We start from the raw sequence: 24,188 nt of genomic DNA, 5'->3' as shown, positions 1-24,188 counted from the left end.
TAAAGCTGTGTGACCACAAATAAGTCATTTAACTTCCCAGATTCAGTTTTTTCTTCTGTAAAATGTAAATAATAGGCCATATTTCCTTGGGTTGTTGTAGGCAAAAATGACAATATTTGCAAAGAATTTTGCAAATCTTAAAACACTATGGAAATATTAGCTATCATCATCATCAGTAATAATACGGTTTCCCAGAAGGGATATATGAAGAGTGAAACTAGCTAATTTCAAATAACATGTCCATCTCCTACATGCTATTATTCAACTAATGTGAAAAGCGTAAATGAATTCTACATAAAATTCCTTAAAAGACATCATAAAAAACAAATAGTCACATGTGCCTAAAATCCTTTCATTTTCATTTAAGAAAATATCAAGACAAATATAGGTTTAATTCAAGACTCATTTCCAGGGAAGCCAATATTAAAGGTCCTTCACATTTGTTTGTTTTTTAAGATGGTGTAATTACCTGGAGGGAGTATGGGGAGCGGGGGGAAACACTCATGAGAGCAATGCAATTTACATGAGATACTTTTAAATATAAAATTCAAGTGACCTATGCAAAGTCATAAAAAAATCTAAAATAAAATTTAGAAATTTTAAAAATACCTAAACTAAATAAATTGATATCAAAAATAGTCACAAATATTCAAAATTCAATATCTCATTTATCATTCAGAAGCTTTCAGAGTTTCCTAAAACCATAGGAGCTATCATTTTCAGTACACTGAGCCCACCTTGACAATGTATCACTGTTTGAGTACAATTTCCTATTTACAAATCAATGCACCAACAAACACTGGGAAAGCAATTTCAATCACAACCATGAAATAGATGCTTAAAGTTGGAACAGGTGCTTCTTTAACTAGACAATCTGAAAAAATAATTAGGAGGAAAATTGTAAAGTTTTGAGCAAATATTACTTTCTTAAAATGACCAAAATTTATTTCTATTTCCACTTCATTTCTTGGGCTTAATACAGTGAGACTTTTAATCTACTCTTCATGTGTTCTAATCATGTCAGATGTGTGGGCGTTCAAGAATTCTTTATGAATAATATAGAATGCAAATAGTCCTATCTTCATTCTCACAGTTGACTGCACTCTGTTGGCTCCCCATCAGCAGTGAATTTATCAGCTACTAATTTTTACTGAGATAATGTTTAATGTTGAAGAAATAGCCTTTTGCAGATAATATTAATGTTGCAGAGGGGCACACAGCCAAAGCACTTGACCAATTATCAGATTTCCTGATATCCTCATAAGGTGGTACTAATTTTCAAAATATTCAATCACCTTCCTCATTACAACATCAGTATTTATTAAAATGTCAACTGGAACTAATGATAATATTATAATCATGCAAACAAAGCCCCAACCCTTATAGATGCAATTTGTTGCCTTGAATAATAATCTGTGAAACATTACTGTATGTGGACAATCATTTTGAAGGAAAAAAAAAAAAAAAACCAAGTACTTTTTCATTTACAAAGTCCTAACAATCATTTGACTCATCACTTCAACATGAAATAAATCAAAATAGCACTAGCTCATTAAAGGACTTCTCATGACTTGAAAACTTAATAAAACAGTCAAAGAATTATTTGCATGGTAGTTATGAAATCATGTCTGATTCCTCAAATTGTTTCAACTTGGTTTTCTTAGCCCTTGTTCAGAAGTTCACAAGCAGTAATGAATTCATGCTAAGCTGTGAAAAGACAGTTTATTTAAACAGGTGTGAAATAAACAACTGCTGAACTCCAGATGCTGCTAGCTTTTTAGGAATGTATTTGAACATTGATGGGTCTGGAGTAACCAAATAATAGAAACTAACATGGAATAAGATAGGTTTACACTAATGTAGGAGATTCTTAACCTGACAAAACAAAATATATGATAATTTTTAATATAATTGGTTTCTTTTGTAATCCTATGTATTTTATTTTATTATTTTGAGGAATTCACATCATTGTTTCACACTCATTGTGGAAGAGGTTTATAACACATACACAAAGTTCAGAATCCCTGCATTAGTGTTAATACTTCTTTTCTGGAATATAAACACATTTCTGTTTTTCCTAATTTGATTGACTATTTGGAACTCTTTTTTCCTTCACCTCTCTCTTTTTTCTTACATCCTTTCCTTTCCTGTTTCTTTGCTTTTTTCCTTCCACCAATAATCCATCTTTCCTTCTTTTTATCTTTCCCAGCCTGGAAATGCTAGGGCCTCTTAGGGATCAGACCCTACATAGGAGTATAGACCTGTATATAAATAGGTGTAAGAATTCTCCCCTCTCTACTTCCTCATCTCTAATGCTCTCAATAAAATAAACTCATTTTATTGGTAAAGAATTTACTGTGGACACCTAAATGTCAGTCCAGTGTAGCAGAACTCCTGAGCTCAAATGATCTTTTAAGAGATTTTTAAAAGTTAAGGGGGGAAAAACAATAGTAACATTAATTTGGCAAAAAGAAATAAAATTAAATTGTTTGCCTAAAGTTTACACTTTTACATAAAATAGTCACTGAAATTAATATATAGGAAGTTTTTCCCACCCCTTTTCATTCTAGGGTCTTCCTTCTGTTGATTATTTCCAAGATATATTTATCCTGAATGGCTTGTTTCTAGACTGTTGTTGCTTATTGTGTCTACTTTTAGATTGTGAGCTCTTTGAGAGCAGAAACTGTCCCTCCTTTCTTTGTATCCCCAGTACTTTGCACAGTGCCTGGCATATATTAAATGCTTAATAAATTTTTACTGACTTTTTTGTTGACATATCTTATATCAGTGCAACATTATCTAAAGCATATAAAATAATTGGGTAGGCTTTTTTTTTCATGACAATAATAAAATATTCCTAGCATTTTGGTTATATAAATTTCATTTTACTACCAGCATAGTGTCAAACAAATATGCCAAATGAATTTCTAATCAAAAAACATGTTTTCACATTTTCTATCTTCCACTTAATAAAATGATGTGGATGAACCTAGCTTTTTAAACTCTTGGTTCACAACTCCATATGGGATCCATAATTATACACAAAAATCACAAAATGATCATTTAGTATCAGTAAATGTTTGATGTGCATACATATTTTATATAACTAGATACCTGGGGTCATGTAAAAATTTCTCATACCAAAAGGAGTTGTGACTGGAAAAATTTTAAGAAGTCCTGAACTAGAGGATCTCTGAGATTTTTAAAAAATGTAAATTCTTCTGATGTTTAAAAAAGTTAGAGGAAGAATATAATTGAAAAGTAGACTTATGTTTACTAGAGTCCTCTTCCTAAATCTAGATGTTAACATGGGATCTATACTAAGAGACAATAAATTGTTTCCTGTGCTTTCAATGGTTAAAATCATTGACTGCAAAATATCTCAATCTTGACCAAATACTCTCTCATTTCCCAACAGTCTGGGAGTATTTTAAAAAATGTAATCATTTATAATAGACAACCTTACCTTCTTCTTCATAATAAGAAGATTTCACACTGATAGAATTTTTATTATAATAAATCAGGCTCTAATACTTATTTAAGTAAAACATGGGAATACTGTCTAGTTTGCAATGATTTGTCATTATGCAGTAAAGACTTGATCAAATATGATGTCAAGACTCATATGATTTGTGATTTGAAGGTATGAGATCAGAATAGTATTAAATTCTCATAAATAGGCTTATGGATTTATCTTGTATTTATGAATTTAATTTCTATATGCATTAGTACAAACTTACATGTGTAAATGTTATCTTCCCAAATACAATGTAAACTATTTGAGGGTGGGTGAAGTTTTAAATTTGTCTGCCTCACAGGTAGAGGAAATTTAGAGAAACAATAATGAACTCAATTTATTGAAGAAACCTACCATTTAAGTTGTTGAGTATTTTCTTCAAAATCCTTTTAAAATTACAGTTCAATATTTCACTGAAATAATTTTGTTATGTCTTTTTGGCTAGAAGGAAGCTAGAGAACCAATTTCAATTCCTTAGGAATGACTATCCAATATGATCCTCTTCCTCTTTTTACTGTGATGAAATAGGATGTCCTGTCAAGCAGTCTGTTTGGAGTTATAAGATTTGAATTCAGTTGTACCTCTAACCTGAATGAACTTAGGTTAGTTATAACTTTTAGAAGCTTCATTTATCTTTTCTTTATAATTATGGGTTAGTTGAGATGGTAGCTAACATTCTTTCCATCTTTCAATTCTATAAAATAATCTTTCCTTTCGGCAACTTGACTGTTTCAATAACATTTTCTCCAAAAGTTGAGAGAAATTAATGAAATTCAATATAATTTTAATATTTTCAAAATTTTATGCCCTGAAAAGTTGAGTGGAAAGTAGATTAAAATGACTATTTTCTTTGGGGGCAAAGATAATACATAAATATTATTTTGGTTCACACTGGATATTTCCTCCATGGTCACAGGAGAGAGTTTATTATAACACACATATATATATATATATATATTACTCAGTTGCTTTCAAATACTGTCAGCCTATCTATCTATCTATCTATCTATATACACACACACAGCATATACTTCCACCATTATTTCCAACTTTTTAAAATTCATCACAACCTAATACAATATTAGGTTCACAAATTTTGAATTTAATAGTTATAGCAAAAAGGGATTTTCTTTGAGGTATGAAAAATAATAATTGTCAAGGTCAATTGCAATTTACTGCCAGCCTAAGTACTAGGAATTAGGACTTAAATTTGTTGTTTCATTTTCTACTCAAAATCTGAATTTGTGGTATCAGAATACCATATCTTTATGGATTTCTACAAAGCTCAATATATGTTTTATGTTTTTTTTTTAATTATAATAATGATGGCACTAAATCCCTTTATGGCACTTTATAACTTTCAAAAATTTTTCACAAAATGCTTTAGCATTTTATATTTTGCTAAAAATTTATGTAATGTTGTTTTAGTCTCTCAGAGTTTTAAAGTGTGAAATTAAACTAAATCAGTGCCTCCATTTTACAGGTGAGACATAGAAGGTGAGGTGGTTTACAATCAACATAGATCTAGTGAGCAATATAGCCTGAATTTGGACCTAGTGTTCAATGACATTAAAACCAGTGTTCTTTTCATCATACACTGTAGTGGAAATGCTGATGCTAAATGCTTGTGTGAAAATGGGCACATGCATAATCAATTTCTGAATTTCTCATTTTTGTTAGCATATTGCCAATTTTCTCCATAAGTTTTATCTTAGGCTTCTTTTTATTTTCTTTTTTCCTTAAGTGGCCAAACTTAAACCCAAACTGATTTTGTTTGGTTTTATTTTATTGCCTCAAATTGGAAAACATTTCAAGATCCTTTGCAAATTTTGAATTAGCAAATTGGAAATATTTAATCTTTTCAATTGGGTTTGACTGAGACAATTTAAAAAAAACCCCAACATGAAATTCATGATAGTTGAAGGAGAATGTTAATCTCTAGAGCAAAAAAAAAAATAAATTACTAAATGCACATCCAGGTTCTAACAGACACTAAAGTGTGAGTCTATAAGGGAAAATCAAATTTATTCTCTTGGTTGGATGGTTTTTGAGGAGTCAGACCCAAGCACCAAGACATAGCGTGGTTTTCTAGAATCCCTGAGAGCCTGATTTTGAAAATGATTTTCTTCTGCTATAGAAATATCACTTTTATAGTTATTAAAATTATCCTCATTCAAAATTCAGAATATCTTAATGGACAATTTAAAGAGAATGGAAACCAGACATTCTTTTCTATTATATTTCCATATTAAAAACAACTGGGCTCTCATATGGAGCCCAATTAATTAACAACAATAATGAGAAATTAAATTTCTTGTCAACTTTCAATTCAGTTAGTAATTTTAATAGTAAATTTAGTACCAATTTTATGCTTGGAAAGATCGATGCTTTCCGTGATGGACCCCAGTGAAAGAGATCATGAATTTTAAGAAATTTAGGTCATTTGTAGTTTGTGCTCACAGTAGAAGCACATAGATTGGAAATGAAGATTTAGTATAAGTAGGCAGGCAACAGACATAGAGCTCCATTGTTCAGGGAACAAAATCAATGTCCTTTATTAAAAGACACATTTATCAAAGACGCAAGCATGAGGGTTTTTTTTTTTTTTTTTTATAACATGAAGATGATTTTTTTGCTCATGTGCTATAATTGAAAACTATGAAATCACAAATTTAGATCTGGAAAGGTTCTCAGACATCAACTAGTTATAACTATCACTTTATAAATTAAGAAACTAAAGCTTATGGAGCTTAAGTGATATGAACAAAATCTAACAGTAGAAAAGAGCAGAGCTGGGTTTTGAACTAGGTGTTGGTGACATTTCATGGGGTGTGGAGATAGAATTTATAATTCAGTCATTTCAATCCTGTCCAACTTTTCATTGATCCCATTAGGGGTTCTCTTGGTACAGAAACTCTATTCTAGGACTGGTTTACTAATTCTTTTTCCAAGTCACTTTTCATGAGGAAACAGAGGCAAAGAGGGTTAAGTGACTTTCCCAGGCTTACACAGGTAATAAGTATCTGAGGTTAGATTGGAATTCAATAAGACCTGTCTTTCTGTGTCTAACTTTGGAAATCTATCCACTGCACTCTATCTATGCACTGCACTGAGGATCTAAATAATATCTATCTTTACCATTCATTAAAAAATCGGATTTTAAAAAATCATTAAATGTGGCAAACCCGTAAAATGGGTATAGTGGTTTTGGCGATGTAAAGATTTTCCAGAATAAATTTGTGATTCTAGAATCACTTGTCTCTGGGAGCTTAAATTCCATTACTATGTATACACTCAATCAATCGTGCAGCATTTATAGAACACTGTGAGGGATACATTATTGTATAAAGCATGACCTTTGATCACTCAGAGAATAAATGACATGTACAGGAAAAAGAAATTGGAGGACTTTTTGTTCTCATTTGAATTAACCAATATTCCTCCCACTCAGCTTTTCTAGACCATAAATATCTCATGTATTTGTAAAACATAAACACAAATAAAACAACAACAACAAAAAAATCTGCCCCCCCCCCCCCCCCAAACGATAGCAAGACCTTTCATATAATTTAAATCTTTATGGAATATATGGATTGCCTTTTCCATCAGAGAACTTCTTTTCACTTTATTGCTGGATTCTATTCCTAGGGATATCAATTAAGAATGGCTGTTTTCAAAATCTTAGCAAAATGTTCTTTCATTTTTTTCTCAGCAGAATCTGCTGAGGACCTTTTTAGGCATTTGATGACAAGTTTTTTTTTTTTTTTGATCAAGCCAGTCACGGATTCACAGCAAGCTAAACTGAACTGACAATCTGTGCTTAGGCCATCTTCAGATTCTTCCTGGCAATGAATGGCATTTCTTTTCATGCAATTAAACAGTGATATTTGGATATTTTTTTAAACCAAGATATGCTTTGATGAAAGATATTTTTAAATATTTCAGCAATAGCTATCCCTTACCCTTAGTGGATTAAAACTCCAAACCATTAAAAGAAATTATACCTTTTGAACTATTTGTGTGGCATTAATTACAGTTCTCTTGATTATTCAGAGCACTGATTTTCAGAGAAAATAGTATACTTTATAGTTTGGAAGTAGCCTCTACATACTCAAGAGCAAGGTATTGCTTTTCTACTGTATCAAAATAATGTAATTCCATTAGTTGAGAAAAAGGGGCTTGAGGTGAGGGTTGAAAACAACCTTTGCATGTATGTAGAAAAAATAAAAAGCTATTCAAATAAAATAAAACTGGAGTTGAAAACGAAAAACAAAAAACAAAAAAAAACAAAAAAAAGAAAGAAAGAAAAAGGGACTTGAAATACCTTTGATTAAAACCTTGGGTCAACCTTTAGGTTTCTTTGCTATTAGCAAAATGTGGAAATCAGTAATCTCCAACTGCAGAAGATTTGAAATCTTATACAATTCATATTTTACTTCATACAATTGTTATTTATTTGAATAGCTGTATGTAGATATAATTTTTGCAAATTAAATCATTTTACATACAAAACAAAAATCTAACAGTAAAAAGACTTCTAGAGAAAATTCTACCTAGTAATTACACTGGAATATAAGTCTAATATTCTGAGAAATCACAAAATTTGGACAGTTATAAAGGTAGTTTGTGAATATCAGGAGAATCTTGGAAGTCCTATTTTTAATCAGTCTTGCTTCAATGTCTCCCTTCCTCTTTGAGTCCCATCCTCCACCCAATCAAACTCCAGTGAATTATTTATGTCCCTGTTCTGTGAAAGGGTGGACAATAACCTTTAAAACTGATGCAAAATGTCTTCTCTGTCTCTTCTGTCCCTCACTGCCCATTACACCCTTGCAAACCCAACATATCCTAGATAGAGAAAGAAGTTAACAAGAGGGTTAAAATAATTAAGGTCTTTCTGGATAAATGAACCTGATTATAATTACAGAATCCCAACACTCATATCTTTTTGGAATTTAGATGAAATCTGCAGTTAATATAACACAAACATCCTGTCAATAAATGCTATTAATAAAAATAATGGGACTTTACAATTAGTGAAATATTTTATATAGGTTGCTCTTTGTTATTTATAATAGGTCTAGGAGACAGGTACAATTATTACTTCCATTTTATAGATGAGAAAATTCAGTCTTTGTGAGTCAAGAGACAATGTCACACAAGTCCAAGGTACTACTACACACCTCTCAGATTGGCTAAGATGACAGGAAAAGATAATAAAAGTTGGAGGGGATGTGGGAAAACTGGTAAACTATTACATTGCTGGTGGAGTTGTGAAATGATTCAACTATTCTGGAAAGCAGTTTGGTGCAGGGGGCTGAAACTCTTGAGTTCATGCACTGAGGTCCAGACAACAGAGCATTTAATGCTAATTACTGATTGGACAATATTCTTTAAGCATATGCTTGGAAAATGGCCCTTCCCACTATCCTGTGCTGGCTTGATAATTGGTGTATACAGAGAATTGTAGGAGGGACTAGGGGATGGAGTAAGACTAGCCAGGATCACTCTGGATGGGAGATGAAAAAGGAAGGTCACAGAGATTCTGCTTCCATCCAATTCAATCCTATCTCTAAAGACCAAGAATAAAGACTAAGGACTTTTGCTTGTCCTGACTCTGGCCGATTCTAAGGTATCCAGGGTGCTAACTTAGTAATCACAATTTGGAACTATGTCCAAATGGCTATCAGACTGTGCATACCCTTTCATCCAGCAGTATCTCTACTGGGCTTATATCCCAAGGAGATCATAAAAAGGGAAAAAGATCCAAATGTACAAAAATGTTTGTAGCAGCTCCTTTTGTAGAGGCAAGGAACTGGAAACTGAGTGGATGCCTATCAGTTGAAGAATGGTTGGATAAGTTATGGCATATGAATGTTATAGAATATTAATGTACCATAAAAAATGATCAGCAGGTTGATTTCAGAGAGGTCTGGAGAGACTTACATGAACTAATTCTAAGTGAAGTGAGTAGAATCAGGAGAACATTGTATATAGAAACAACAAAAATTATACAATGATCAATTCTTATGGACATGGCTCTTTTCAATAATGAGTTGATTCAGGCCAGTTCCAATGGTCTTGTGTTGGAGAGAATATCTCCACCCAGAGAGAGGACTGTGGGGACTGAGTGTAGATCACAACACAGTATTTTCACTTTTTTGTTGTTTGCTTGTATTTTATTTTTTTCTCATTTTTTTCTTTTTCATCTGATTTTTCTTGTGCAGCATGATAAATGTGGAGATATGTAGAAGAAATGCACATGTTTAGCATAAAGAAAATATTCTCATCTAAAAAAAAAATTACAAAAAGAGAGACAATGTCACAGAGGTTGTCACTGGAGGGATTTATTTAGCTTTTCCTGGCTCCAAGTTCAATTCTTCACCTACTATGTGACACCACACAAAGAGTACATATCCTACTTTCCTTAGAGAAAGCTTAAAAACACTTTGAATAAATCACAAGGTATATTGATAAATAGTTGAGGAAAAGCTGCTTTCAGAGGCAACTAGAAAGAGCAGTGGATAGAGCATCTGACTCAGTCAAGAAGACCTGATATCAAATGCCATCTCAGATACTTAATAACAGTGACTGCCTGAGCAAATCACTTAACTTCTCTTTTGAGATAATAACACCTACCTAGTAGGATTGATATGAGGATAAAATGAGATGTTTGTAGAACAGTTTACAAATCTTAAAGCTATTATTATGATTATCATTATTACTAATACTATTTTAAAAAGTATTGCTAATGAGCTTGAATTTTTGGCAAAATTAAATAACTTATTTTTGTTTTGTTTTAAAATTCTAGAAGGATAATTTGATGGCAAATATCAAATAGACATTAATAATTGTTCCATATAACAATGAGTGCAATTTTTCTCCTTATTTCTGGCTGTTTAAATGTGAACTATTGTTGCTCAAGTCCAATTTACTGAAACATGACTGGCCCAAACAGGTTTGAAGTCAGAGTCTGAGGCAAGCTTGAAAATAATTAGTTGATCAAATATGAATTATAGTAGATTTCTTTTAAATTTTATTTTGAATGTTATTAATGTTTTTTGTTTTTATATTATTGTCATCACAACACTATCCTCTTCAGATAGAATTCTCTATTGTATCAAAGATGAAAAAATAAAGAAAACTAAAACATCAGATAACAGTGACCATATTTGAAAATATACTCACTATTCTGCCTCTTAGACATAAGACAAAATATTAATCATTTTCTTGAATCTGGGCCTTTCATTAGTTTTTAGTTACTCTGAGTCTTATTTTTTAGTGATTTTATTTTCATGTACATTGTTCTAGTCCCTGTGAATATTGTCATCTTGCATAATTTTATTTAAATCAGCATCAATTTATACAAATTTATCCAGGTTTCTCTGAATCTCTCATATTCGTCATTACTTCTTGCATCACATTAAATCTTCATACTCATAAAATAGTTGTTGTTTTCCAAGGCATTCCCCAATTCATGGATAGTCCTTTTGTTTTCATTTCTTCGCTACCACAGAGTTCCATTATTCATATTTTTTATATTTATATTGGATCTTTATTTTTATGTGTGACTTTATTAGGGCTCAGACTCAGTATTAAAATAAGTAGGCCAAAGGTTATAGATATTTTGGGTCACTCTTATTTCATAATTGGAAATGAATATCTAGACTCATTGAACTGCTTCCTACCCAATCAATGGTATAAATGTGTATTTAACTTTCCAGTCTCCTCAACATTAATTGTTTTGTTTTCATTTGGAGGAGGGTCATTTTTGCTAGTTTATGTAGTGAATATAGTAGTAGATTGAAAGAAAAAGTAATTAACTTTGTTTTCCCCTTATATTTGTTTAATTTAAAAGAAATGCTATAAATATATGAAAAGGAACAGAGAACTTTCCAATCTCCTTTTAGTTCTGAACTAATAGTTTATATCCATTGCATAAATGATTCACTTTTAAAATGTATACAAATTTTATAATTCTTTTTATTGCTTGAGAATTATTACTTATTTTTATCTCAATCTGATGAAATGTATGGGTAAAATGGGAAGAAAAGTATTATTAAGAAGGAGGATATTTCTTTTTTACTTGAACTATTAGGAGTCTACAAATTAGAACCCAAGGGCCAAATCTAGGTTTTATTTTTGTATGGATGACCCCTAAAGCCATTCCCAATCTAATTTTCTATCAGCCTATGTATTGATTCCATGTGTAAATATATGAGTGAGGAAGACTATAATTTTTTCCTGTATTGAAAAGATTGGGATCTTATATATATTAGAATATTAACACAAGATTTTGGAGATCTTTCTACCCCCCCACCCTTGTCCAGATTTGTGATTTAATATACATAGTGGGTGGTGCAAATTTGCAGCTCTCTTGGTAGTTTTTACTTTTAGATCTGCCTGGGGCATTGAGATACTGATGTAGAAACTATCAATATTAATATTTATTATTACCAATAACAATATTAATATCCAAATTAATATTTGGGTAGCTCTGAGTTATTAAATTAAATTGTAGAATTCAAAATTTTTAAGACTATTACAATAGGACTAATCATATCAATGTAAAAACAAATATGTTACTTGAAAATTCATTTTAGATTAATATTTTTTTGTGTATGAAGTATTAATATTACAGTTTCTGGTCAACATTTCTGTTTATTGGTCATACTTTTTGGTCTTAAAAATTCAGTTTGCCCAGGCTGAAACTTATTTAGACATTCATTTACAAATGTGAAAAAAATGTCTGTTTCCTATTCAGGGCTAAATTGTATAACAAAAGATGTGTATATACACCAATCAATTTAGGCCCAATAGGTTGGGGCATTAAGGCTAACCTAGATAGTCAAATACATTCCAGGGTAAAGCTCATGACCTAAACTAGTTAAATATCTGACTGTAAGTTAATTCAACTTTCCCAGGAATATCTGTCCAAATCCTTAAGTAACTAATCCCTGTGTTTTGCTTTCTCTGTCTTGTTTCTTGCCATCAACTGCTAATTATACCAGCACCAGAACCAAGGGAATAGAATGGTTGACAGAAATCTGTTACCTTTGGGTAAAAGGTTTGATGGAGATATTGTTTGATATCACTGATAGACTGAATATACATAAATCTATGGATTTACTCTATCCATCCAAAGTAATATATCCTTAACTTAAGAGGCTCACAACGACATGCCTCATTGTTTATTTAAAACATTTTCTTAATAAATAAAATTATGGAAAAATATAATCAGGAAAGGAAGGATGTCAGCTTTAGAGTAATAATAAGTATGGACGGCATGAGTATTCTGTGGGTGCTTAAACAATTCTAAAAGACCTGGACAAAGTCCATGTGCTGCATAGGTTCCCTGATGGAAGACTCATGGGAGGCCATGGTCAAAAAGAAAATAAATAAATAAATAAATCACATAGGATAATAAGCCATAGATAGATTTTAACATGTACTGTTAGAAAGTATCCATATTAATGACATTGCAGACCAATTGATATAACAAAAATTCCTATTTGGATGAAGGATGGAGAAACAGGCTATTTTGTTATTGGACAAAATAGATAAACAGATTGCTAGTTTTTCATGAGAAGAAAATAAAATTTTCTTAAGCACTTTGCTTAGATATTAATGGCTTTGAGGTAAGAAATTTTCAAAGTACTTTCTTTTTAAATAAGAAGTGATTAGGTAACACATGTTGTATATAATACAAAAAAATTACAACATTCATTTCATCTGAAATGAATCATAACTGTCCCATTTTGTACTGTTTTTGGAACCAGACTTTTTTTTTTTTTTTTTTTTTTTTTTTATCGTTTATAAATGTTTAACAAATGTGAAGTCTGGGCTAGCTCCTTGGAATGCCTCAGAATCAGCCAGAGTCAGGAAAAGCAAAGTCCTTGATCTTTAGGGGGAGAAGTGAAAGAGATGGACAAAACTGCCAGGAGTTTTGCCAAGGATCCTTCCTTGATTCTGGAGTTCAGAATCTCCACAAATCTCCATACTTTTTCTCTTCCTCCTCCTGAGGCCAAGTGAAGTTCTCTGGCCTCTCTCACTCCACCCCCTAATCCTTCCCTACAATTCTTTTAACCCCAAGTATTGAGCTAGCATTAACCATGATAAGAGAAATTCCAAACATGCTAATAGAGTTATTGTCCAATAGGTAATTAGTTTTAAGGGCTGGGTTGTCTGATTCAAGTGCACCTATTCAGAGTTTCAGTCCTTTACAAACAAATGCAATGGTAAGTCCTCCTTTGTCCCCCCATTCCCAAACTATCAAAAGGAATTTCATTTCTTACTGAAAAATAATGTACTCTGAATACTTAGTAGATGCATATCCATTTATTTTAACTTTATTTACTCATTTATTTTTGCCAACAATCAATAACCATAACTTCAGGAAATTTGGCCCATATACTTATCTGTTGATCATTCTACTTGAGATATCTTTAAAAAAGAAAACTTGTTCATCCTTCAAAAAAGTTTCAGAATTACATAATTTTAAAATTCCATTGGATATTAAATGAGAAAAAGGGTAGTACAAAGTTTACTTACAAGTCTCTCTCTGTTCATAAAGGAGAGAAAGGGACCCACATGTGCAAAAATGTTTGTGGCAGCCCTTTTGTAATGGCAAGAAATTGGAAACTGAGTAGATGCCCATTAAGTTGGAGAATGGTTGAATAAGTTATGGTATATGAATTTTATGGAATACTATTGTTTTGTAAGAAATGACCAGCAGGATGATTTCAGAAAGGCCTGGAGAGACGTACATTAACTGGTGCTAAGTGAAATGGACAGAACCAGGAGATCATTGTACATGGCTACAACAAGATCAATTTTGATGGACATGGCTCTTTTTAACAATGAGATGATTGAGAACAGTTCCAATGACCTTGTGATGAAGAGAGACATCTATATCCAGAGAGGATTGTGGGAACTAAGTGTGGATCACAACATAGCATTTTCACTCTTTTTGTTGTTTGCTTGCATTTTGTTTTCTTTCTCATTTTTTTTTTTTTTACCTTTCTGATCTGATTTTTCTTGGGTAGCATGATATTGTATAAATATGTATGTATATATGATTTAATATATTTTAATACATTTAACATATATTAGATTACTTGCTATCTAGAGGAGGGGTGGGGTGAAGAGAGGGAAAAGTTTGGAACACAAAGTTTTGCAAGGATCAATGTTGAAAAATGATATATGTATATGTTTTAAAAATAAAAAGCTGTAATAAAAAGTAATAAAATTTTTTTTAAAAAATCTGTATCTGTGAAAAGTCTTGCCCAAACTGGAAGGTCATTTGGACTATAGAATTAAAAACCAAATTGCTAACTGAACCTGAAATTCTGACTAAATGCATATTGGACACTGAGATTTAACAGGGTGAAAACAATAAATTGGCCTTTGAAAATTGGGTCTACAACCTAACTAAAATGCTTTCTAAGGCTCAATAAATTTTATGATTCTGTCTGCACATTAATGCCAAAAAATGCCATCATCCAAATGCAAGAAATGTTCAAAATCAAATCCCAAAGGAAAGATATCATCCTAAACCATAGCTAAAATTTAATTAAGAGTTTATTGTCAAAGTTGGAAAAAGTACCCTAAGACAGCTTACATAACTACAGTTTTAGTTTAAATGATTATGTTAGTCTTTGACTGAGGATGGTTGAATTTCTGTTAATAATTATATTGTCACTGACAGTGTCTTTTTAAAATCTGAAATTTTCAGGTTATTTAAATAGAAACAAAAAATCATTTTGTACCATCGCCCCCAAACTGCATCTTTTAGCTATATGAAATGCCAATCTCTTCTTAAAACTGCCAGTTTATTCTTTATAGCCATGCTAGATTAAATAAAAGGTTCATGTGTTCAAGGAAAAAGAAAAGTAAATGAGTTAAAGAGATAATCCCTGTCATGATAGTTAGAAGATTAAATAAGGGAGGAAAAAGCCCTCCCAATAATTAGAGCTGTCCAAAAATAGAAATGACTTTCTTGAGAGGTTAATAGACTCACTATTACTAGGTGTGTTTAGGTGGAGCCTAGATAACCACTGGATATTTAAATGAAATTCATACTTCAAGTGGGAAATGGGAAATCTGTCTATTATGTATTGCTATAATATATAAGTACGTAAAGTATAATAATATTGTTATAACTTTTCTAAATCCTGCTTTTGAGTTGTTTTGTGTGGTCTCTATCCTTTTAAAAAATGATGCCTCCAGGCTTAGATTGGGGAGATCATTTGGGTCCTTGGTTGATGTGAGTCAGCAATCATTTCTGCATTTTGGAATTCTACCCCTTATCTGATATAGTGAGAGTTTGATCATCATACTTCTGGGGAACAGCTGAATTTTTTATTGACTTCAAAGAATGTATGGATTGTACTTCACATAATCAATATGCTCCACAAGCAAAGTCCACATGTAGAATGTCTGTGATATGGAATGACTCCTTTTTTCTTTGGGAAATGATATCTACATCATTTCCCAAAAAAAAAAGTAATAACAGAGTTGAAATTCAAGATGTAGAAGATAGTTTGATAACAAGAACTTGATAGATAGGCAGACTACCTAGTAAGGTCCAGAGGCAAAAGATAACATCAGAGTTAGGATTGGTTAGATTTAGGATTAGGATTAAAATCCAAGACTCATAATACGATCTAAAAAGATGACTGATGTGAGGCAAGGTTTTGTTTTTAGGGTGAGAGAGTCAAGGGACAAGAAAGAAGTAAAAGTAACATCAATGACAGCAGAAATGTATGAGATTTTTAAATCTGATCAAATACCAGACAACCCCACTTTCCCAGCTCACTTAAAAAACCATGGAGTTTTTTATGCCTTCACTAGTCTATGATGCAATAGTCGCACTCACTCAAACACTGTTAGCTAGAAGATTCTACATGTCAAACCTAACTTTATAAGCCTTCATGATATTTAGAAATAATGAACAAGATGATAGGGAGGTTTAGCTATTATATTAGAAGATAGAATGCCAAAAAAGACATGCTTTAATCCAACCTTTCAAACTAATAAGAGGGAGTTTAATGGAAAATTCTTCAGTTGGTTAAATATAATCAACTTTCTAAGTACTAGTTGCAGAAGAAATTATTAGATAGCATATGGAAAAATCCAAGGACATTTAGATATCTATATGTTTAATAGAATTCAAAAGTATGATCAAATAGGCAGAAAAGTAAAAATGATCTTTATTTTCACTAAATTTGTAGTTATATCTAAAATAATAGAAATAGCCATATGAAAGATGGAGTGAAATTCATCTGAATGCTAGAGGAAAATATATTCTCTGAATCATCACTATTGTCTAAAATTAGTGAATTGTTGGAGATTGTTGGAGATGTTCAAGGAAAAATTGAATGATAATTTCAAGAGGAATACAGTCAGGTGCAACTTGAACTTCACTCTGAAATTTCTTCAAACTCTAAGTTTCTAGGATTCTCTAGATTACATGTTCTACTTTCTAATCATTTCCCCTTGTTATCACATTTTCCTTTTTTCTAAAATTCTCCTGACCTTATGTCCATAGTTCTTGAAATTTTTAAAACCACTTCCATTTTTTAGATCAGAATAAAACTATTCAACTAATTAATATGATTATCAATTCATTCAAAATGTTAATTGCTCACTAAACACAGAGAACTATCTTAGACACTGAAGAGATACTAAGTTTAGATTAGAAATAGACTCTCTTCTTATAGAATGTTCATTCTACAGGAAGTATATTATAAGGATGCAAATAATTATAACTACAAAATTAAAGACATTACAAAGCTAAACAAAATGTTATGTAAACTTGAAAGGTTGTTAATTGTGCTATCAGTGAAGACATGAAGAAAGAGGCAGCATTTGATTAATAGAGAATGTATGGGCCATGAAGGGGAACAATGTGACTTAAAGCTGAAAAGGTAGGATCTTGATATTGTCTTACCACTTGGGTGGTAATATAGAATCACTGAAAGTTTTGGTGGAATCACTTAATGAAATTTGTGCTAAATGTATTTTCATCATTGAATCATGGATGGGTTGTAGAGGAAAGATGATGGAGGTGAGAAATCTTATAACTTTTTTTTTTTTTGCAAAAGTCTAGGTAGGAGGATCTGAAGTAGGGTGACAGCATCGGTAACGTGACAGCATCGGTAGCAAAAAAATGACCCATCAAAAACATGTTTTAGAGAGAAAAGATAGAATCTGAAATATTGTGTGATATCTAGCATTTATATAATATTTTAAAACTTGCAAAGTGCTTTCTATATGTTATCTCATTTAATTCTCATGAAAACCCTGTAAAGATAACTGCTGTAATTATCTCCATGTTGCAGATAAGAAAACTGAGGCTGACAGAGTAAATGTCTGAGACAGGATTTGAACTCAGGTTTTCCTAATTCCAAGGCCAACACTATTTTTTACATCACCTAGCTGTTGCTGTTTTAAGTCTGTTGGCATATAAGTAATTGGTAAACAAAAGAATAACTTTTATCTAATCTAATAATAAGAAGGAAGCAGTAAGGATAAATCCAAAGCTATAACTTGAGTTTATATATATAGTATAAATGGAAATCATAAAGTCAAAAGTAGGAGGAAGACAGAAAGGTAGAAAGATAATAAACTTCTTTGGAACATATTGAGTTTAAAATGCTGCTTGGATTTCCAGGTAGGAATATTCTGGACATCAAAATGAGGAATTTAGATGTGAGGGGGAAACTAAGTATATAAACTTGCTGGTAATCTTCACAGAGCTGGTAGCTCTTCTGTATGAGTGAACGAGGTTGAAAAAGAAAAGAATGTAGAGGAGAGACCAGGGCTTAGGATAGAATCTAAAAAGGTAGCCATATTAATTACAGAACATGCATGTGTAATTAATCAGAAAAGCAGGTTCTAGAAATATTGGAATTCTTTTCATAGGCTTAAAGAAATAACAAATAAAAGGAAAAATAATCATTTGTTCTGTGTAAAAAAAGTATGTTGGAAAACAATTTTAAAATTCAGTTAGTAGGAACTGGAAGCATAAACTGAGCCAAGGAAGCTTTATAATCTCATAAGGCAAACATTGTAATCAAATAAATATTTAATTCAAAGCATCATGGGAAAGTAGACAACACATACTAGGTCTGTGTTCTAGTTTCACTTCTCTCATCAACAAAAGACATTTTCACTGAAAAGAAGTTTGAATTTAGTCCATAGAAAATTGATATCTCAATGCATAATTACTAAAGAAATGTCCTTGAAGGTACACTTCAAGAATACTTACAACACATACTTGCTGTCTGAGTTTGGACAAGTCAAACTCTCTATAATTTAAAATCTAGGCAACTTTCTCAGACTGTCAATTGCACTGGATTCTGTGTCAATGAAATTACTTCAATTACCTCATAACATTCTTCACATCCACAATTATATGAATATTAAGACTAAAATTCTGTCATCTAGAATCAAAAATGTCCCAGTTCTCTACATTTATAAAAATGAAAATGCATTACTTTTTTACAGGAATTAGATAATAGAACTAGGGAACAAAAACTATATAATTCCAGTCATGTCTTACCTAATCCCATTATTGTTTGTTCAAGACAGAGAGGTCAAGGAAGGTTAATCTCATTATTACCATAATTGTTCAAAATAAGTGACAAATACCATGCAAGAAATCCTATAAATAGATAATAAAAACCATGACAGAATCTGTTGTCAAAATTTGGTCATATACTCAGTAAATACAGACTAGGATTATTAAAAAAAAATCTAGGATTTTATTCTAATAGAACCATTTAACAGATGTTAAATGGTTTAGACATCACTTAAGGCCTCAGTTTCCTAATCTATACAATGGGGATAATAATGATATATTTTGTCTCCTTCAAAAGGCTGTTGTGAGAAACCTTGTGAAATTATTTGACAATTGTCAAGGACTCCACAGATGTAAAATTCTGTTACAATGAAAACAACCAAAGATTAGATAGTACCACATGATCTTAAGTCATCTATTTTACTTCTTTTTCAATCATCTAGGTAGGCTAAAGTCATTTTTATTGTGAAGACAGCTAATGTCTACTTGTAGGCATGTAGTCATTGTATAACTATTGTTAATAGTGGTGTCACAGTTAAAGAAAACACTGTCTCTACATGATCATTCATATAAGCAACAGAAGTGATAAAAAATAATATACTTTCAATAGGAATACAGGATTTAAACTCAGCATGTCATGGAGACCAAAAATACATATTTTATATAGAGCAAGAAAAGGATTTTCCCCCTAGATTTAGAGTAAAATTGTGACTACTGTCACCATACCTCACTAACACTACCATCCTAATAAATTAATTTGTGTTTACTTATTGCTTTGTTTTTAAAAGTTGGCATTGTCATTCTAAAGAAAATTGTAAGCCTTTAAGAAAGTTATCATTGTGTGGGATTTCATAATAACTTATATTGACATGTTTTTCTAAAGTGCTTTCATTTATATATCTCATCTGATCCTCACAGCAGTACAAGGAGGAGAATAGGTATTATCTTAACATCTCCCCCAAAGCACATAAAATATTCCTCAGTATAAAGTGGGCTAGCAATGATGATACACAGGATATGAAAAACTGATATCAAAGAAAAACAGAATGTGAAAGCAGAATATGTTATAGATCTTATACTTATTTTAGTCTTCTTATCTTATAGATAAAGAAAAGAGAAGCTCATAAAAGATGGTTGTCCAAGGTCATACACAGAGTTAAAAGAAATTTCAGGATTAGCAGATAGGTCTACCAATTCATAGTAGATTTAAAAAAAAAAATTACATTAGGGGTAGTTAGATGGCTCAGTGCATAGAGTACCACCCCTGAACTCAGAAAGATCTAAGTTCATATCTGCCTCAGACACTTAACTCTTCCTAACTGTGTGACTGTAAGCAAGTCACTTAACCCCAGTAGTCTCAGAAAAAAAAAAAAAAAAAAAAAAAGAAAAAGAAAAAAGAAAGAAAAAAAAGTTACATTATATTCTCTTTCAACTTCAAGTTATATGTCCATTTTACTTAGTTCTATTAAGCAGTAGTTTTTCTCTTTGGTCACTTCTGTTTCTTAGTTCTCTCATTTTTCTAATCCCTTTTCCTTCGACCATTATCTTCCAAGTTCTTGAAGCAAGGTCCCAATGGGATAAAGTCAGATTTTTTGGACACATTTATGTAGATGTGGATTAAATCTGAAGACCTATAGAAGAAAGGAATGCTCCCAATGTCATTGCCTTGGAATAGAACTACATATACCCTGCCCTAGAAGCAACTCTCCACAGCAGTTCAGGAATTAAAATTTAGGATCTGTAATATAGGAACAGTAAGACATCTTTTACTAACCTGTATTGCAATGCTCCTACTTGTAGCTACCACCATCTACCAATTTCCTTCTACTTCAATCTGGCAATATGTAGAATTCTATCTTAATACCTAATTGTTCCATATGTTTTATGAACTTGCTCTCAGAACTGTTAATATAATTTCCTGGCATTCCATCCAAAAACATCACCCATCAAAACAATTACCATTGCACTATGGGGATATTTATTGTAGAGTGGTCGATTATTTTTAGTTTTTAAAAAGCTTTAGCAAGAGTTTGCTGTCATTTAATATTTTATTGGAAGTTATTGTTAAATCTGTCCAGGAAAAGAGAAAAAAATTGGCTTCCTTTTTGTGTTGGATGGCCTTCACTTACTATTAGCAGTATACAGCTGTACTATCTCCATGGCTACCAGCCCAAATCCCTTGCTTTCCTCATTTCATTGATGAGTTTAAAGTCACTGCTTTAATTTGATGATCAATATGGACCTTTATGTAATAGCAGTGATAAACACAAATAATGCTTAACACATACATGACTACTTCATTTATAGAAGAAAAAAAAAAAGGATTAATCTTGATGTGGTTATTCACTTTTTCTAATAAGACCACTTCACAACAGTAATACGGCTCATTCTATTTTGTGTTCTGTAAGCACACCAAAATATTTCTAAATCCTTGACTGAGATGCATAGAAGAACTGAATTATTTGTAATGAATTAAAGGTACTAGAAAAATAAAAGAGAAAAATTTTATTATGAATGCATTATCAGCATTTTACTCCTTGTGAGAAGAATGTGAATTCTAATATAATGACTTAAGTATTTAACTGGCCTCTTTCCTGCATTTTATTGAAGGACATTTAGATAGTGAAGGTAAGTGCTACTTTAGCCCTCCTCCATCTTGAAAACTATTTCAATTATGTATTCATAAATGGTTGCTCTGAGATTTGTGTGATCAGAAAATTATTATTAAATTATAAAGTAAAGCTATACTTAACTATATAAGCTCATGATCTTAAGGTGATCTTAATATACCTTTCCTTAAAACTGCCTGCTCTTTCCCCCATACTTTGACAACAATATTTCAGTTTTGATACTTAGGATAATCTGGAAGTCAGGAAAGATCTTGATAACCAAATGCCCTAATATGAAATGATTCTCTTTCCTCCATTTCCTATGTGAAATAATGTCATTCATGGTCTTAGAGCCATTTTGAACAGCTTAAATTAAACTATGTCCCAATCAGATTGGTTTGTTTGACAGGTCTTATTTTAGAATAGGTTCCAAACTGCTTAATATTTTATAATATGAAGCAATATGTAATCTATAAATCTGGGGCAATGACTTGTCAACCAGAGAAAGGATCTCCATACCACTACTTTGATTTCATCAAAATTGATATTTGGCAAGAATGGGTGCTTTCTGCAAATTCTTTTTTAAAAATTACTATTTGTAAAAGGTCCCAAATTTGGTTTAGAGACCTAGAATCTAAAGTCATACTAACAACAAATGATCATACCCTTATTTTTTCTTATTCTCTTTTTTGCATTAATCACAATAATTATCCCTAAATAACTCCTGATAATCACTCTCAAATTCAATATTTCTATTTTTGTAACTTCCTATGGAAAAATAAGCCTGAAAGTCAGCCTCTTTGGGAGCAAAGTTGGGCATATTCTAAATAAATTCATATAATACTATTGTCCTTGCCAGAGTGATCTCTGAGAATTTTAGTCAAATGGTAGGCTAAATATATATTTGGTAGAAGAATTTTAAGAAATGATTCTGACGGAAGGTGGGAGAAGGAACAAACACTTATTAAGCCCCACCAGTTTTTTTTACAAATGTAAATTTACATTTACAAGTATTTTTACAAATGTTAATTTTACAGATTATGAATGTTAACTGCTTTACAAATAATTTATGAAGTACATGATATTATAATCCCTATTTTACAATTGAGGAAATTAAGGCAGGGAGAGGTTAAATGAACAGTACTGAGTCACAGAGATAGTTAACAGTCCTTGGATGAATTTGAACTCAGATTTTCCTGACTTCAGTCATGGCACTCTCTCCACTTTGCCACTTAACTGGGAAAAAGCTATTGAAAGTTAAATGAGAATAAACAATTGATATATAATGGATCAGGATAAGTTTAACTACAAAATGATTAGGAGTATAGAAAGAAAACTGAATGTGGGTATCAACTATTTAACTTGTGATCTTGGTGGCACTGACCAAATCATCTACTTTTATTGGACATCAGCTTCTTAATCCAGAAAGTGAGCAAGTGAGACTAGCTAACCATTATGATTGCTTTCTATCTTTAAAACTATGATGTAATAAAAACAGATGTTTATTGGCATGATAACTTTGGTTTAAAAAAAAATTAGAATTCCTAAATCTCCATTTCATACCACATCCTACAGAGTTGTTGCCACCAGTTAATCCAAATCCTTCACTGCTTCAATGCATACGATCCAAACTGGTCAATAAAACATTGCTATTCTGATGATCAAACTTGTCTTATTTTTATAACAAAATTAAAATGTGCCTGAGGGGAAAATCAATCTCCCCTTCTTTTTAGTATGGTTTGAAACATGACCCCCAGGTGGAGGGAACTGTAAGCAGAGGGTAAAAGATGTTCACTATTTTTACGTTAGTGATTCACAATTAAATGCACACTTAAAACGCACATTCTTGGGTTAGATTGACATCAAAATGAGAACTTGGATCACTGGTCCTGTAGGAAGTAGCTTCCTTTGGTGAACTGGTTAAACCAGTGCTGTCAGATTGAATATAATTAGCGCTGCTGATATGCAAAGAATGGCTTTGTCAAAGAATGTCACTGTCATTGAGTGCTATTCCTTGTCTGCATTCAATTTTCTGTCTGGCTCAGAAAATTTTAATAACAGGTTGGAATTCACATGTAAAATTTTAACCAATTTTCATAAAAACCCTTATATTTCAATTTTCATTCTGTTCTCATATAATTTTTGGTTGTCATAAAGTAACATACTAAACACTTCTTATTTCCTTAACTTTCCTTTTCTGGCTTTTGTTCCCCGCAGACAGACACTTAAGGTTCATTTTTTCTTTAGTACCTTTCAAATTTTTAAATGTAAGTTTAAATTTCTTTGAAAATGACAAAAGGCAGAAAAAGTAGTAAGGTACGTAGAGTTGAAGAGGTCCAAAGTAAGTTATAACTCCATCATATAGTGAAGTTCATTAATCTGAGGAACTTTATTGATCTTTGACTTGCAAGGATCAGTCGTTTAGAAAGAAGACTTAGAAAATTGTTTTTCACAGAGTGAATTAAACCAATTTGCAGAT

General features: G+C 31.7%; 1 protein-coding gene across 11 annotated transcripts in view; it reads right to left on the bottom strand.

The window, feature by feature from the left end:
* MAGI2 (membrane associated guanylate kinase, WW and PDZ domain containing 2) overlaps positions 1–24,188 on the bottom strand; it is a 1,604,868-nt gene that overhangs the window by 969,549 nt on the left and 611,131 nt on the right. The gene's annotated exons all lie outside the window — the stretch shown is intronic.

Source organism: Sarcophilus harrisii, chromosome 5 (genome assembly GCF_902635505.1).
Source record: "Sarcophilus harrisii chromosome 5, mSarHar1.11, whole genome shotgun sequence".
Classification (NCBI taxonomy): Eukaryota; Metazoa; Chordata; class Mammalia; order Dasyuromorphia; family Dasyuridae; genus Sarcophilus; species Sarcophilus harrisii.
The sequence above is the reverse complement of the archived record's forward strand: the minus strand, read 5'-3'. Positions and strand labels throughout refer to the sequence as shown.